The sequence below is a fragment of the Passer montanus genome, unplaced genomic scaffold (genome assembly GCF_014805655.1).
Source record: "Passer montanus isolate IOZ18808 unplaced genomic scaffold, ASM1480565v1 scaffold9, whole genome shotgun sequence".
NCBI classification, from domain to species: Eukaryota; Metazoa; Chordata; class Aves; order Passeriformes; family Passeridae; genus Passer; species Passer montanus.
Window position 1 is genome coordinate 17002871 of NW_024374367.1, and position 8175 is coordinate 17011045.

Below are 8175 nucleotides of genomic sequence, written 5' to 3' on the forward strand. Positions count from 1 at the left end.
AAAATATTTGTGGTATTCAAGGATTATTTGACAAAGATTTTATTGCTATTGTTGCTGTTAGGAAACAATTTTCTGGTAAGATGCTTTGAGGGGAATATTTTCCAGAAATGATTTCCCACCCCTATTATCTGGGCTGTTATGAGCTCCAGTGAGTATTTCAGGATAATGCTCCTAATGGAGTAGTAGAGGTTTTTAAATCTCTCATACACAGATCTCACCATTATTTTTTGTTCAGGAAGAGAAAAAGGTCAAAATTAAACCACAAGCCTTTTGTCACAGAGCATCACCCCCTGGCAAAATCCCTTCCTCTTTGACTCCTGTGCAGGTCTGAGGATGCCAACCTCTCAGCTGGGGCAGGGGGAGAGAGGCTGTGCACAAAGAACTGAAAACTGCTTTAATTATTGATAAATATATTTACACAAGAACACTTTCCCTTTAGGGGAAACATGAGTTACTCATGCAATTACTCAGGTTATATTGACTCAACACTGTCAAGCCCCTGGATTTCATCACTTTAGTACAGAGAGTATAAACATCTGTTTATTTAGTGGGGGTTAGCTGTGAAGTGCCCATGGGGTGCCCTGTGGATTTGGGAAGGACGCTCCCCCTGGAGCAGAGGTGGCCGGGTTTGCCTCGGCAGCGCTTGGCCCAGCAGCCCCGGGCAGGGCAGGGCAGGGCAGGGCAGGGCAGGGCAGGGCAGGGCAGAGGGGCTGCTCACAGGGCACCGTGCAGCACCCCTGGTACCGCAGTGCCGGGGTGGCAGGGACCCCCAGGGGCCGGGAGCAGAGCAGCGTGCTCCGTGCCTTTGTGTGACACCGAGGGCGCGGGGAAGGCCGGACCGGGCAGCACGTGCTGGCACACGGGGCAGCTGCCCTCCTCTGCCCCGCACAGGGAAAAGCCCGGGGCAGTCACCACAGCAGGCCCACGGGGCACCTGGCAGGGGAGCTCCCACCCCAGAGCTGCTGTGGGAGAGCCCTGGCAGTGCAGGGATCAGAAGGTGCCTCCGCTCTGACCCAGGCAGCCAGTCCCCCTTTTTCTCATCTCCTTTATTCCTGCCCCTGTGTGCAATTTGGCTCTATACAATTGCAGAGCAGGTTGGCAGTCAACCACAAGGTGAATTCACAAACACAGACAATTTTTGGATTTCTCTAGCTGCTTGCTTTCTATCTCAGAAACCTGTGCTGGTGGAAAATGGCCACTGGATAGCTGTGTTGCATCAGAGCAAGGGTCCAGTCCCTATCTGCTCCCCATCCTGCCAGAGGCCATGAGTGGTTATCCTACAGAAGAAGGTAACAGGCAGCAGAAAGTGGAATGGTCCCCTTGGTGTGCCCTGTCCCAGCCCAGAGATGGCCAGAACAAGGCTGTCCCCCGAGCAGCATTTCTGAACAAAGAGCCATTCACCAGGGAAACACGAGGTGAGATGAGGAGGAGCAGAGAAGCACTTGGACACAGAGAAATCGCTGCCTGAGCTAGAGCTGTTCCCTGATCACCACACTTCCCAACTCTCTCCAGCCATGCCTGTTGCCTTGCCCTGATGCTCTCACTTGTTAGTGTCCCAAATCATCAGGCTGGATACATCAGCAAGTGCTCACTCAGGCGCTTCAGGGCACTCAGAAATAACAGTGGATTTGGAAATGGAGTGATTAGCAATCCTCAGTGTATTTTTGGATGAGCGTGGACCGAGACCCCATTTTATTGTTACTAATCTGTGCTGCAGGAACTGCTCATGGATGAGGCCAGACTGTCATTACGGTTTTTACTAATGATTTAGCACACTGGCAGTCTGCTAGGTGCTTAGCAGAAAGACTAAGGCAAGGTCACTTCCCCAGCGTCCTTTAATCTAAACCCACGCTCCGGTGTGGTCCCGGGCTCCGCTGCAGACGGCTGTGACAGGAACTGCAGGGGCACAGCACGCTCTGCTGCCACCGTGCTGCTGGCCTCCAGCCCTGTCTGGGGAAGGGCGACAGGGATTTATGGGGACCTCAGCCACTTTCTCACTAAAACCAGCCTTTTCTTCCTTGAGCCTCTTTGTTTTCGAAGATGAGCCTTTCCCAGTGTAATATAGAGCCTTGCTCTCCTCAGCATGTGTAATGCAGTCATAACCTTGTCTGCAGCAGGCAGCCGGCTGACGTGTTCACCATGAGGGATTTGCCTCCTGAGAGGAGCTGTGCAGACAGAGACTGTGAGCACAAAAAGGTTTCTTTCTGGGTTAATGACATATTCAGTGATGGTGAAAGTTCACACACAATAATGCCAGGACTTTCTGGACTGGGAGGTTTATCACAAGGCAATAAAAATGTGCCTGTGCTGGGTTTGACCTGGGCCCTGTGGGTGGACAGAAGATCTTTCACCACTTGGACCCTCACTGGATGCAAAAGCAGCAGGTTTCCCAGTTTTCCCCAGACCTTCTTGGTGACTTGTTACTTTTATTTTCCTTAGAGGCTTAGGGAGGACCCAGCACTCACTTATCCCAGCTTCACATTGGTCAGGGCTGGAGATGTGGCTCATGAGTTCAAACGCAGCTCCAGTTCTGGTCCGTGGGAAGCTCAGCCTGTGCTGAGGTGGTGGCCAGGTGGAGCACAGTCCCTTCCACCCCGGTTACACTGAGTCTCTCACCCATACCTGTCTCTTGCCAACATGGGCATCACAGGCAGGCGTGGGTGCAGGTGGGCATGGCAGAGCAGGGCCCTGGCTCCAGCTAGCACCAGCCCCACAGGGTTCCTGTGAGGAGCAATGGTTTCACACCATTTTGCCTGGGCTGGCCGAGCAGGGGCTTGTTAAGCCCCCCGAGCTGTGGGGCACTGCTCACAGCATTATGGCACAAGGGCCATCCCTGTCCCACCCGTGCCAGGCCCTGCGTGTCCTGACTCCTGCCAGCCACCCAGGATGCAGGACCTGGCTCCAGCAAAGGAAGCAAGTTCACACAAAGCAGAGCATCCCTTCATGGGAACCCCAGCAGAGGCCAGTGCTGATTGCCCAAAACAAAGCTCAGCTGCCCTGGGAAGAAGCCTGACTCCTACCCCAGGGCTCACACATGGAAGCCCCAGCGGACCCACACAGCAAAGCCCTGCAACAACAACCAGCAAGGCTGATCCCACCAGCTTTGTTCTCCACCAAAGCCAGGAGGAGTTGTCCTTATGAAGCCAGGCAGGATCGTGCTGCATGCTCTGCAATATGCTAGCTTCCCCGTGAGCAGTTGCTCAATACGTGTTTAAGTAGACAGGCCACCACTACTCGTTAACCAAAACAAATGGGAAAAGGGGAAAGCTTACAACACAACAATTGCTTTCAATTAGAGGATATATCTATTGCCAAAATATGTCAGTGGGATTTGACAGACTACATTTTTAACTGTGTACTACTGAAGAACAGGCTGCACTAAAATGCAGACTAAACTAAACAGGAATTTAATTCCCTTCCCTTCCTTCCCACAGCATAATCATCAGCCTGTAAATATATTACTACAACCCATAGTACCCTTGTTGATTCCAACCAATTTGACTTACCTCAGTGGCTTCAGTATTATTCTCTCCCATGTTCACTGAGTTTACTGAGCCTTCAGTGTTGATGCTCATTTTGTGCTTTGAAGTGAAAGGGTTAAATGTGGTTAATTGTAAATTAATTGTTTGTTTTGCATGGCTTAATACAATCCTAAGCATTTTGGTTAACATTTCATGTTGCTTTAAAAGATACACCATGTTGCACTGAGCTGGCTTGTATGTTTTTGGATATGTGGTATGCACAGAGTGTGATCTCGCTCTCAACATTTCCCTGGTGACCCCAACAGTTCTAAAGGCTTCCACATCGCTTAGGTACAGGAAACACATTCATTAACCTTAGAGATAAGTCAAAAGTCACACACACACATACACACGTGTGTAAAAACTGTGCCCACATACACGTTTAAAATGTTGGCAAGCCCCGTGCTGGACTTGGTTGCATTTTGAATTTTTAGCACAGAAGGAGAGGTCTCAGATGGCTCCAGATTGGCTTGCAAAGATACAGCCCCTGCACAATCCACATGTTTCTGTGCACAGATATGTATTTGTGTTTGAATTCATCACAAATTCAAGAATGTAAAATTCATGCTGTTAGAAGTGTGCTGATGGAAACAGTCCCATTAATACTTGAAACCAATTTTTATCCAGAGATCCCAGTGGAATGGGCACCCAAGGTATTTTACCCACCATTTAATGTGACCCTGAAACTGAGCAGAAGTAGTGGTAAAGCAAAGGGAGATGAAGCAACCTCAGCTGACATGCCTGAGGAGAGTGGAAAAGGCAATCAAACTACCTTAGTAGTAAAAATGAGCTTTTATCATTGTTTTAAAGTGTAAACACCACACAGTTAGAGACTGGGGTACTTTTATCACTTGAATGCCAGCTCAGCTGTTCTGTCTGTCTAAGCGTGCTTGTGCTGTTCCACACCCATGTACTACATTGCACACAGCTGTGCAGTGTGTTTCAGGAGTCCTGAGTGTCCCTGGTGTCTCTCAGCCTACTCTGCCCACCAGGGTGCTGCAGGGGCTGCACTGCAGGTGACAGCCTGGGCGCTGGGCTCCTCTGCCTCGCGAGCTGAGCTGTGGATGGGCAGGATTTGTTCACCAAAAGCTGGAAGGAGGCAAATCCTGTGGCACACCATCAGGTCAGATTTGTGCTCTGTCAGCTTTTGTCTCCTCCGAGACCCAAACCTGGGATTCCCACCTCCAGCCAGGGCAGGACTAGGGTCAGTCCCCCTCCCACTCTGTGGGGTCAGCCCCAGCCCAGGGCTGTCTAACTTCTCCCTGGTAAATGCTGGCCAGGGGAGATGGCCAAGAATCTGTCAGGGGTCACAATGGGAAAACATGCGTTTTACTAGGTGCCTTTAGGATGAAATATGGGATCTTTCTCCTCCCTAAGAATAGTCCTTTCAGGCTGGCAGCTAAATACCAAAGATTTGTTCACAAAGAGAGAGCCACTGGCACACAGGAATTAGCTGAAAGGCTTGGGTGAGCTCCTGGAGAAGAGGTATGAGTGGCACCAAAGCCATCACAGCCAGCAGTCATTAGCCTTTCCCCTGCTACCCATGCAGAGGTGCCCAAGATGGGCAGAGCCTCAGAGACTACAGAGATTTCTGTAGCCTGGAATCTCACCTCCTAATCTTCTCATCTCCCTCTTGGTGCTCTCTGTCAATGTTCCTCTTCTAAGTGATGTCTTTTAAGCCTAGGATTAAAAAAACCCAGCAAAACTTACTTCCAGTTTCAACCAAATCTGTCAATCCATCACCTTGCTCATCGCAGCCTTGCTCAGCAGCATTTAGATTTCCTTGTGCAGCACTCACAAAGCAGTCTGGGGGCCAGTCTCCAAGATCCTGGCACACATGGAGGCACTTCCTAGCTCACAAACGACCCCACTGATCTTATCAAGCTCTTTGCTAAGCAGTTCTGTAACCACCACTGGCAGGCACACAGAGCCCGGCCCATGGCAAACTGCACCTTTGTTCTGGCTTGTTCCTGGGACTGAAAGAGGATGTGCATATGGCTCCCAATGGCTCTGACTGTTCTGGGACTCAGTCAGACACCCACATGGGGCAGGCACCAATTCTGCTTTGCAAAACTTGAACCACAGTGGTAGGTCCTGGCCTTGCTCCTCTCACTCGCAGGAAACTTGCAGAGCAAGCGTGGCAGCTAGAGTGCAGGATCTGGCCATGGGGCTCTTCAGATGCAGAAGGTTGAATAAATATTAGTGGTTAAACTAGCAATTAACCCACCAGTTGAAATAACCAATAAATTCTGTGTTTTTCTCACAGCTGATGTAAATGAGAGTTGATTGTAAACATCTCATGCCTAAATTATACCTTAGAGAATCCCAGTGACACAGTTGGCCTTGCCTGAATTATTTCAATGCCAACAAGGCAGACAAATGAGTCCAACTCCTTTAACTTGCTGGCTTTTGCCTGCTTGGAAACTCTTGCAGCTGGGCATTAATGCAAGTTTTGGAATGTAAATGTACCTCTGCTCTGGCACTATTAACAAACCTGCTCTCTTTCTTTTTAAGACAGAAAGTGGGGTTGTTTAAAAATGGGAAGACCCTGTTTGTTGTCTTTATTTCAAAAGAATATTGCACTCCAGCTCCAGAATGACCATTAAGAAACTGATAGCCAACTCTTTTGTTATTGTGCTGGGTCTCACACTTAATCAGCTACAGGTCTAACAGCTCTGATCCCACGCAAGAGATGGGGAACAACAGAATGTAAAAATTCATCAGTTTCTATGTGCCAATTTACTTTGTCACATGAAACTTTGCATCTGTTTCATCCTAAAACCTAATCAGACCGGGTCCTGGCTGGAGCTTTTTTAGTTCCAGAATTGGACCAAAAAAAAAAAAAAAGCACTAATGTCTACTTCCTCTCTGAGAGGCCAACTCTTCCTTCCCTTCATGTGTGCATCCTCCACGCAGTCTTTGGAGCAAGGGGGGAGGGAAGCACCAGAGAAACCGACAGAAGAGTGAATGGATTCAGGAAATGCAAAGAAACCGAGGAAGTTGGTCCTTTGGGCGGCAGTAGATGTGCATGGCACCTCTAAATGCCTGCTGCACACAGGCAGGTGAGCACGGCGGCTGTCAGCACGGGCAGCACGGGGAGCACAGGGAGCACGGGCAGGAGCACAGGGAGCAGCACAGGGAGCACAGGATGGAGCACAGGGAGCGCGGGGAGCACAAGGAGCACTGGCAGGAGCACAGGGAGCAGCACAGGGAGCACAGGATGGAGCACAGGATGGAGAAGGGGGGAGGGAAGCACCAGAGAAACCGACAGAAGAGTGAATGGATTCAGGAAATGCAAAGAAACCGAGGAAGTTGGTCCTTTGGGCGGCAGTAGATGTGCATGGCACCTCTAAATGCCTGCTGCACACAGGCAGGTGAGCACGGCGGCTGTCAGCACGGGCAGCACGGGGAGCACAGGATGCAGCGCAGGGAGCACAGGATGCAGCACAGGGAGCAGCGCAGGGAGCACGGGCAGGAGCGCAGGGAGCAGCACAGGTAGAGCGGGGAGCACAGGGAGCAGCACAGGAGCACAGGATGGAGCACAGGATGCAGCACAGGATGCAGCACAGGTGCGCTGTGCTGAGCAGGACCCGCCCGCCCAGAGGTGCTCTCCTGCCCCAGCCTCACGTCCGTGTGCGGTGCGGGAGCCGGAATGTGGAAAAACCGAAAGTCTTCCCGGCAGCTCCACCAGCTCATGCTCACATATGTTGTTTACCAGGACTGCAGCTCGCTGCTGTGCGGAGCTGCCTGTGGAAGGCCAGTTAACCGTTCGCTGGCCGGAGCGGAGGGCTTGGCTGGCTGGAGCCCAGCACCCAGCTCGTTTCTCACCCCGATGGTGCCAGGTGCCCCCGAGCCGCAATCCAGACTGCGCAGTGGGCACACAGCTCCGGGCACGCCTGGAGAGGAGAGGCAGCCTGCTGAGGGGAGCACTGGGAAAGGGTGTTTGCATGGGGCCTTCACACTCACTGCACCTCTCCAGGGAGCAGCTGTCTCTCAAGACGTCTAATGGTACCACTCTGTGGAAGAAAACAAGTAATTCTTTAATTTCAGGAGATCTTATTGTGAGCTTAAAGCTAAAACAGACAACCAAACACTTTTCTGATTTGAGAAAGGAAGAGACCAGGGCATTAATTTTCCAGCATCATAATGTGGGACCCTTTCCACTTAGGAAAAACAAATCACTGTCTCCTTATTTTTTCCTTTGCTGCAGATTCTAATGAATTCTTACCACCTATAACATTCATCTGCACGCTTAAAAATCAACCTTGTAAAAGCCTACTTGCCCACAGTGAGTAATTCTTTTGTTGGGTGAATAATTTGTCTCCATGGAGGGGCTTATGTTTGGTTTATGCTTTTGCTGCTTAGGATAATATGCAGTGGGAATCTATGTGTTTTGTATAATTCTGTACCTTACCTAAGTGTTGAGGGAACTCAGTCAGGAGTGGGTAATTTCATTTTTATTGTCCTTAACAGCAACTGAATAAGTAAATACAAAATAAAGGAAAAACCAAATTATTGAGTCTTTGATTTTTCTCAGGATTACCCCAATAAAGGATGCAGGAGACAATGGGATGGCCAGGATGGGAAATTTCCGTGGCAGATTTTTAGGTGCTTTCTAAAATGTTTTCCATTAAGTGTCCCTAGAGGTCCAATA